Genomic DNA, 10,483 nt, shown 5'->3' on the forward strand with positions numbered 1-10,483 from the left:
GGTGTGTCAAGCAGGCTAAGATAAAAGGTAGGGAGGAGGGACTTGGGGGAGGGGCGTTGGGAATGTGATAGGCGGAAGGAGGGTAAGGTGAGGGTGATAGGCCGGAGAGGGGGTGGGGTCAGAGAGGTCGGGAAGAAGATTGCAGGTCAAGAAGGCGGTGCTGAGTCCGAGGGTTGGGACTGAGATAAGGTGGGAGGAGGGGAAATGAGGAAGCTGGAGAAATCTGCATTCATCCCTCGTGGTTGGAGGGTTCCTAGGCAGAAGATGAGGCGCTCTTCCTCCAGGCATTGTGTTGCCATGGTCTGGCAATGGAGGAGGCCAAGGACCTGCATGTCCTTGGCGAAGTGGGAGGGGGAGTTAAAGTGTTCTGCCACGGAGCGGTTGGTGTCCCACCCCCTCTCTGGCCTATCACCCTCACCTTAACCTCCTTCCACCTATCGCATTCCCAACACCCCTCCCCCAAGTCCCTCCTCCCTACCTTTTATCTTAGCCTGCTTGGCACACCTTCCTCATTCCTGAAGAAGGGCTTATGCCCGAAACGTCGATTCTCCTGCTCCTTGGATGGTGCCTGACCTGCTGCGCTTTTCCAGCAACACATTTTTCAGCTCTGATCTCCAGCATCTGCAGCCCTCACTTTCTTCTGGTTTAAAAGGTCCACTCTGATGCCAAGAAATCTTGAAATTGTCTGTGAGCTCGAAGCAGTACAGTAAAGAGATATTGAAATTTATTCAAAATACCTGTGAAATCTGTCAATAATTCTTAATGTTCAAAGACATTAATTGCATCAATTGTGAAGAGATCAATGTAATTTTCTTGGTTACTGAGAAACAGTAGTCCATGTGACCTGGCAACCCTTGAGCTGGAAGCAGTACCAGCAAAGAAGGTAACATATAAGAGCTGTTTGACTAGACACAGAGTAGAGCTGCAGACTAAGGAGAGCTGCAGCAGAAGGGACAACAGAAAATACACACTTACAAGGAACTGTGGGCATGTAGCTTTGGTTACACATGGCAGAAAACTAAAGGCAGCATTAGAATAGTGATTGTGACTTTGGCAAGTCTACTGCCGTGGTTTTAATTTTTGTCAGAGTCATCCAGACCATTTAACAGTGTTTACTAAAGTGGTTAGATGAAGGAGACACTTTGGAATCTGGGCCTTCAAGACGTTTATGAACCTATCTAACCCTAATCCTAAATTTGCACCTGCACATAAAATTTGAGTGTATCAGGAAATGTTGTATTCCTGTAGTCCCTACAATAGAGATTCTGCACCTCATAAAAGATGCGTGTACGTTTAGTACCTAAATTCTTCCTGAACCCAGAAAGGACCACATGAAAATAATACAGCTTTAGGAAGGCAGGTGGCTATCACCTTTCCAGAAAAGAAATGACTGAAAGAAGTTCTGAGTTTTGTACATTATTTGTGCTTCATTGTGTAACATATAAGAGCCTTATGGGAGATTAAAGTCTGGCCCTTGTCTTCTTCAAAATAAAGCCATGGAATCATTTGATGCCCAACTCAGAGGATTGTCAGGACCTCAGTTTCACATTGCGTCCAGTCATGCGATGCTCCCTTTGTGCTGTGGTAAAGTCTCAAACTGGACTTTTGTGCTCAAGTCTACAGATGAATCAACTCCCACTTATATTGAGACTGGAAACCAAGTGTGCAAAACTTACATACACCAACAATTCCCTAATTCCTGGGACAATCAGGAGTCCTTGGGTGCAGTGATCTTGGGTGCCTGAATATGCTGTGTGTACCGAATGAAGAATTTTCTGATGACAGATTGCAAAATATATTGAAGAAGCAACCTGGCTTCTCTCCCCGGTGGAAATTTGGAGCAAAGCCTGAACTATCAGACTGTGGAACAGGGACTTAATTGTTCAAGACAACCTGAACCATTTCGTCATGGCTCTTAAAACTATTTAGAGAAGAACCTAAAATATTCCAATTGCCTCAGATAGAGCAAGCAGCAGACACAAGGATGTAATGACAATCTTGTGTCTGTGAGGTTTCCTAACCTCTGAGGCACGATACAAATAGGCGTCCCAAACAAGCGTCTGATGGAAGAGATATTTTTTCTCCCCCTCCACCCTTTTAAACCCACAATTAATACATGAGTCTGCCAACACTGTGCCTCGGACAATACATATATGTCAATATGCAGTACGAGAAATTTCTGCCTGCTTTTAGTGAAAGCCTGACTTGCTGCACTCAGCTAATAAACAAAATCAGCAGACCGCAAGCTGCTGGCAAACAGCACACTTTGCAGTGCTTCCCAGAAAAGCCTGACTCATTGGTTTTATAGCTTCTCATTTCCATGCTTGTCTGTGTGTCACAGAGACTCCAATAACTGGAGCTGACCTTTGCAGTTAAACCCGGCCTTAATCAATCATCACGGCCAACCAATCAATACACTAAAAGCAGCCATTGACATTACTGGTTGCTCCTCATGTAGATGCCATTGTTTACAATCAGGACATGTCGATTCTAATTTCTGCTGGACCCATGTAAACAAAATTCTGTGCCCATTTGTGAGTGCAATTTCTCTACATGAGCCCATTATACCATTATTCCCTTTGCTTTTTATTTTCACCTCACCTTTCATTGATCCTTGTTGTGGAACCGTACAGTACAGAAGGAGGCCCATTTGGCCCATTATTCCTGCACTCTCCGAAAGAGCTAGCCAGTTTGTACCATTCCCTTCCATTTTCCGCAGGGCGCTGCAAATATTTCTTGAATGACTATTTATCTGATTTGCCATTCGAAAGATACTTTGGAATCCACTTCCATTGCCCTTTCAGGCAGCACTCTGCAGATCGGAACAACTTGTTGAAAAATAGAATTTATCCTCACCTCACCGCCCTGTTTTTTTCTTTTGCCAGTGACTGTAAATCTGTGCCCATTTTGTTATTGGCACTTCTGCCAGTAGAAACAGGTCATAGAGTCATAGAGGTCTACAGCACAGAAACAGGCCCTTTAGCCCAACCTGCTCATGCTGCCCAGTTTTCACAATTTAAACTAGTCCCATTTGCCTGCGTTTGGTCCATATCCCTCCAAACCTATCCCATGCTTGTACCTGTCCAAATGTTTCTTAAATGACAAAATTGTACTCACCTCCATCATTACCTCTGACAACCCATTCCAGACACTGTGTGAAGAAAGGTTGTCCTCATATACTCTACCAAAGCCCCAAATAAGATTGAATACCCATATTAAATCGTTTCACCACTGAAAGGAAAACAACCTCAGCTTCTTCAGTCTCTTAACAGAACTGAAGTTCTTGATACCAATGCAATTAATCTGTTCTGCTCTCAGCCCTTTCCCATGATGCAGTGCCCAGAACTGGACACAGTATTGCAGAAGAGGACCAGCGTGATTTGCCTCGCTCCTGTCGCTTCCTTTTCTTGTCACTTCTGTATTATGTTCCCTTCATTTTCTCTCCTCTCTGATGGTTTGGCCCAAGTCTTGACCTTACTCATCAGCATTGCTCTGTCTGATACTTTCTGAGATTTGCAACCACTTTAGATGATCTTTCCCCAGACTTGTCCCAAATAACTGAGGCCAGATTGTTGCACCTTACAAGCCACAACCCCAACAATCACATCTCGTACTCTTGCCAACCTGCTTCAGACCACCATGATGGTGATCCTCAAAGGATGGTTCACAAGGGGCCTCCAGTTAGTCCGTAGGCTCGTTGAATGATGTGCAATGCCATGGCCTAGTACGTACTAGACAACAGGCCACAGTGGTCATCCCCACCAGCTGAGTGCCATTACAAAGCCACAGCAGTGTGCCGCCCAAGTCATTGTAAGCATGAATAACAATATTGTGGTTTTAGAGATAAGACATATGTTACTGTTAGAACATCTAACTGCAAGGAAATTTGGTGTGATGGCGAATACCCTTGCCAACTTTTATAGGTGAGCCATCAAGAGCATTCTGTCTGATGTATCACTACCTGGTATGGTAACTGTACCATTCAAGATCGGAGATGGTTACAGAGAGTAGTGAACTCGACCTGGACAGTCACAAAGGCCAACCGCCCATCTATAGAATCCATCTTCCAGGCCCACTGTTAAGGAAAGGCCGCCAGCATTCTTAAAGATCCATCCCACCCTGGCAATGTTTTTCCACAACCTCTACCATCGGGGAGAAGGTACAGAAGCCTGAACACACGCACCAGCCGGTTTTGAAACAGTTTCTACCCTAGTGTTGTTAGAATACTGAATGGACTCACAAATTCTTAACATTCGCCTGTACCTGTGTTTTTGTTTTACCTATTATTTACTTATCAATGCTACTTAACTCTGTGATCTGCCTGTACTGCTCGCAAGACAAAGCTTTTCACTGTGCCTCGGTACACGTGACAATAAATTCAATTCAAGAACGGGTTTTCATTATTCATGGGGCTAGAAACAAAGGGGAGGGAACAGCTGGACATCGAACCTGACATGAGACTGAAGCTCTCCAGCTTGAAACTTAACACCAGTTCATTGTTATTTCCTCAAAAGCAGTGATTCTTCCCATTAACCACAAAGAATTATATTTGCAGTGGGGTAGGTGCAATATGTTATTTGAGGACTCTTTTGCTTTGCTTTCATGAGCTGCAGAAACAAAGGTTTGCAAATTCTTTGCCTTTCCTTCAGGATTATCCTGGAGTCTCCAGGAATTGAAGATTAATCCCCTTCCACTGTGAGCAAAACGCAGGGGCATTGAAAGATTTTTAACCATTTCCTTTGTAAACTTACATTTACTAGATATAAAAATACCGTGACTAAAAATATTGTTTGACAGGATGGATAGTTTGGCAGGCCATCTTATGAGGAAATCAGACAAAAAAATCAGCTCCTCTACCTAGTCCACCCCAATTTCCCTCCCATTCTGCAAGTACCCAAATAATTCCTCATAATGTGCAGTGACAACAATTGTTCTTTGACCCTCAAGAATATTCTGTCAGAGGTTAAGAGACGTCATTGCATGTAATTGTCATAACTATGGTATCATATGTTGCTAGGTTAACAATTAGTGAGTACTGTGCACATTATCTCCTCCACAAATGCTCACTGACTTGTAAACAAGGCCCTAGCCGTCCATGATCTCATTATAGGTAATTTGTTTCATGGTTTTCACAGAAATTTGATTCATAGGTGGCAACACCTGGCTCCCTGCCAAAGTTGTGCCATCTGGCTGCACTTCCTGCCATTTGTAGTGGCATTAAGGTCAGCATTGCCAACCGTGCCAGAGTATAGCTTACTGTTCCACTGGAATTATCTGTCTTTCAATCGTCTCACCCTCCTCTTTCATGTCTTTTAAGTTAATTATAGTGTCATACAGCACGGAAACAGACCCTTCAGTCCAACCAGTCAATGCTGACCATAATCCCAAACTGAACTAGTTCCCACCTGCCTGCCCTTGGCCCAAATCCCTCCAAACATTGCTTAATCGTCTACATATTCAATTAATTGTAGCCTAGTTCCCCACTCCAGTGTGAAGGCTGAGGCTGCCTGTCTTGTCACCTCTCTGCTGTATCCCTGTCCACCCCCCCCCCCCCCCCATTAGCCTCCACCCAGGCCTTGGCCCAATCCAACTCCTGAATCCATGCTATTCTCTTGTCTATCTCCTATGCCTCTTGACCCCTCTTTGAGCTCATCCTGATGATAATGACCCTCAGTTGTACTGATTAATTGGAGACTTTAGGACTTGCTTTTTTTCTGGAGAAAAGGAGTTCGAGGGAAGATTTGATAGAGATGTCCAAAGTCATGAAGTGAGTAGATCGGGAAAACTTTCGATTGATCAAAAGATGGAGAACCTGAAGGCACACAGGTTTCAGGTAGTTGACAAAAGAAATAACTCACATGGTGAGTGGTGAAGATCAGATACATGCAGCCTGACAGGATGGTGAAGGCAGATTCAATCGAGGCATTCAAGAGGAAAGTGGATTATAGGAGCAGGAGTAGGCCCTTCAGCCCCTCGAGCCTGTTCCACCAATCAATGAGACCACGTTTGACCATAAACCTGCCTTTGGCCCATATCCCTTAATGCCTTTGCTGAGCAGCAAGTTATCTATCTCAGATTTGAAAATAACAACTGATCTGGCATTATTATCTGAAAAGAAAGAATTTGTATATTGATGAAGGGGGCATGGTGGAGGGGGGGGGGTTTTGCGTGTGATGTGGTGGCACAAGTGAATTGCTCATTCGGAGAGCCAGTACAAATGTGGGAGGCTGGATGGTCTTTCTGATCTGTAAAAATTCTCTCAATGCGCAGGGTTTCTCTTGAAGCTATCCCTGTTAAATGACCAACCACCCAGCTGCTCGGATTCGCCCTTCTGAGTGCAAGTTGTTTCCCTCACCAGCATTGCCAGTGTTCCATCTAATTCCTTTTTTGCCGTGTGCAATCCCTTTAAGGCTGTTACCTCTTAAAGGGAACGCTGGCTGTGTACGGCCTGTAAACTCCTGGTGTGGTAAATTCTGGTTGCTACACAGCTGCACATGTTTTCACTCCACCCCTTTAAAGCCCATCCTCTGTTCTTCTAAGCTACCATTCCCTGTCCCACTTGGGATGGGGGGAAGAGGGAGGGGAGTAATTATAGCCCCCAGTTTTTGCACTGAGGGACTGCCGTGATTCAGTGCTAATTAACGGCGGTGGGTATGGGCTTGATTTCGAGGCTTCATAACAGCAGTTATAGGGGCAGCTAAATGGGTGGATGAATACAGGCAGCAGGGTGAAAGGAGAAGCGGCAGCGGTTTAGCAAGGCTGCCTCTAGCTTCAGCGATGCTGACCTTGAGATTCTCCTGTTGTTAGATAAAGGAGGCAGATGTACTTTATCAGAGAGTGGAATTATAGAGTCAGAGAGGCTTACAGAATAGGAGGCCGTTTGACCCATCGTGTCTGTACTGGCTCCCAAAAGAGCTACCCTGCTAGTCCCAGTCTCCAGCACTAATCTCCGTAGCCCTCTAAAGTGATGACATGATTGGATACCAATGTTTCAGGATGCTTCGAGTCTCAGAGATTGTTCATTCCTGATGAAGGGCTTTTGTCCGAAACGTCGATTTTCCTGCTCTTCGGATGCTGCCTGACCTGCCTGACCTGCTGTGCTTTTCCAGCGCTGCTCTAATGTTGTCTCGGAGAATGTTTCCCAGCTGGACAAATAAGGCACAGCAGGAGGTTGCTGAAACAGCCAGCAGCAGATGTGTAGCAAGGAGGGACTGGGTCCAATGTTAGAAAGGGTTTGATATGCTTCTGCGCTCTGGCAAGGCAACTGCAACATGATACCCTAACAACAGGTTTCTAGGCACGTAACCTCCAGCAGACACTTCAGTTGAGGGGCCTGAATGTGCTGGTTCTGAACAAGAGAGGTATGTGTGCTCAATGTAACTGCTGCCCTTTTAACATGCTCAGAGCCATGATGCTGTTGAGGATATGCCAGCATTGATACATGAAGCTACTTCAGTCAATGAGCTGCTGGCCTGGGCTATAAAAAGCAGGAATGCCAAGTCACTCTGGCTTTTTGCTTTGTCCTAACATCAGTGAGAGGGCTCTGAGTGGAGGGAGAGACCCAGCTCATTGTCCTGACTGCCACGGAGGAGGTCGTGATGCAAAACACTCTGCAGGTCCAGTTATGGTCAGAGAGATGGTGATAGAGGGTGAAGATATGTGGATTACGGTGTGGAGTGCACCGATTAAGGAGGGAAAGTTAGAATAGGAGTGAAAGCCCGCTGGAAATGTACAAGTAGATGCAAGAGTTTCTATAGATTACAAAATAAAATGAGTTAACAAAATGGTCCCATAGAACTAGTGAGACTGGGGAATTTTTGATGGAAAATAAAGAGATGGCAGATGAATTGAACAGTTATCTGGCATCATTCTTCATTGTAGAAGATACAAGAAATAGAAGTGCATCAAGAACTGAAGAACCCATAAAATTACAATCAGCAGGGAAGTGGTACGGTTGAAAATGTTGGAGCTGTGGCTGACAAGTCCTTAATGGATTTCATCTCAGAGTCTTACAAGAAATGACTAGTGAGATAATTGATATGTTGGTTTTAGTCCAAAGTTTCCTAGATTTGGGGAGGGTTCCACCAGATTGGAAAATAGCAAATATAGCTACTTTTTTCAAAAACGGTGGGAGGCAGAAAGCAGAAAGCTATAGGTCAGATAACTTAACATTTGCCAGAAGATAGATGTTAGAAGCTGCTGAAAGTAATCAGGAAAAGCCAGCATGGTTTTGTCAAAAAGAAATCATGTTTAACCAATTGATTGGAGTTTTTTTGACAAAGTAACATGAGCCATGAATAACGAGGATGCAGTGGATGCATTGTACTTAGGTTTCCAGAAGGCATTTGATAAGGTGTCAATTAAAGATCAATGTGGAAAATAAAAGCTCAGATTAGACCGGATAACATATTGGTATGGATAGAAGCTTGGCCAGCCAAGGGGAAACAAAAGCAACTTTCTAGGACCTAAACTCTAACTTCCTCCCCAAACCACCTCTCAGCTTCTCGACCTCTCTGCCCTCCTTTCCGATGCATGTTAAAACTCAATGCTATTTCCAAGAATTCAGTGACTGGCCTTTAAATCCCCTTGTGTGTTTCACTGTCATAGAACATAGAACATAGAACAATACAGCACAGAACAGACCCTTTGGCCCACGATGTTGTGCCGAACATTTCTCCGAGCTTAAGCACCCATCCATGTACCTATTCAATTGCCGCTTAAAGGTCACCAATGATTCTGACTCTGCCACTCCCACAGGCAGCTCATTCCATGCCCCCACCACTCTCTGGGTAAAGAACTTACCCCTGACATCCCCCCTATACCTTCCACCCTTCACCTTAAATTTATGTCCCCTTATAACACTCTGTTGTACCTGGGGAAAAAGTTATTCCCCTGATCATCTTATAAATCTCTATCAAGTCACCCCTCATCCTTCGCCGTTCCAATGAGAAAAGGCCTAGCACTCTCAACCTATCCTCGTACGACATATTCTCCATTCCAGGCAACATTCATGTCACACTCCTGTGAACCAGCTTGGGACATCTTACATTGAAGGTTTTATATAAGTGCATGCTGTTGTTGTTTAACTATCAGTTGATCAACTAAGTTGCATCGTTTAGTCTGCACATATGGGTCATTTTCAGGGTGGGAAGATGTACAAATGGTGTGCCACAAGGATTAGTGATAAGACCTGGGAATTTTCAACAGTATATGTAAATGACTTGAATGAGGGGACCAAAGGTATAGTCACTAAATTTAGTAATAACCAAAAGGTAGACAGCAGAGTAAGTTGTGAAGAAGACATAAAGAAGCTACAAAGGGATATCGATTGGTCAAGCAAATGGACAAAGATCTGTGGAGGAAAGGTTAGACAGGCTGGACTTGTATCCACTGGAGTTTAAGAGTAAGGAGTGACTTGATTGAGACACCTAAGACTCCATGGAGTCTTGGCAAAGTGCAAATGGAAAGCATGTTTCCTCTTGTGGGTGAATGTAGAACTAGGAGTCACTGTTTAAATGTAAGGGTTAGGATTAAGGTTGGGTAATTTAAGACAAAGATGAGAAACATTTTCTCTCAGAGGGTCATGAGTTTTTGAAACTCTTCCTCAAAAGACACTGGAAGCAGAGTGTTTATATATTTTTAAATCAGTGGCATAGATTCCAGCTAAGCAAAGGAAGAAAGATTATTGGGAATAGGCCATGATCAGATCAGCCATGATCTTACTGAATGGAGAAGCAAGCTCAAAGGTAAGAGTGACCTATTTCTGCTCCTGATTTGTGTGCTTGTATTTGGGGGTGTCACAGCGGTGTGTAGTCATCTCTTCAGGAGATAAATCCTTGTCCCTGGAATACCACCATAGAGGAGTTGGCCTGTAATAAAGAACTGTGGCACAGGGGATGCTGAAGGAGGAAGTTATGGTAAATGCCTGGCAAGTAAACACACCGATGGAGAAAGTTTGTGGTGTAGAGCTCTTGGCTGCTCGAATGTTATGGTGAAATAGATCAACTGGCACAGAGCCGATGAGGGATACTCTCAGCCTGGCATAGTGGTCTCCTGTGGCAGTCTGCTGGCACAGCATGGAGCCCACTCGGTCTAGCATGGTGATCTCCCAGCAACCCAGCGTAGCGGTGTCTCAGCCCAGCATGGTGATTTCCCAGCAACCCAGCGTAGCGGTGTCTCGGCCCAGCATGGTGATTTCCAAGCAACCCAGTGTGGCAGTGTCTCAGCCCAGCATGGTGATTTCCCAGCAACCCAGTGTGGCATTGTCGCAGCCCAGCATGGCGATTTCCCAGCAACCCAGCGTGGCGGTGTCTCAGCCCAGCATGGCGATTTCCCAGCAACCCAGTGTGGTGGTGTCTCGGCCCAGCATGGTGATTTCCCAGCAACCCAGCGTAGCGGTGTCTCAGCCCAGCATGGTGATTTCCCAGCAACCCAGTGTGGCGGTGTCTCAGCCCAGCATGGCGATTTCCCAGCAACCCAGTGT

Source organism: Chiloscyllium plagiosum, unplaced genomic scaffold, assembly GCF_037043375.1.
Source record: "Chiloscyllium plagiosum isolate Xiang-an unplaced genomic scaffold, Cpla_swu_hap1 HiC_scaffold_7, whole genome shotgun sequence".
In the NCBI taxonomy this organism is placed as follows: Eukaryota; Metazoa; Chordata; class Chondrichthyes; order Orectolobiformes; family Hemiscylliidae; genus Chiloscyllium; species Chiloscyllium plagiosum.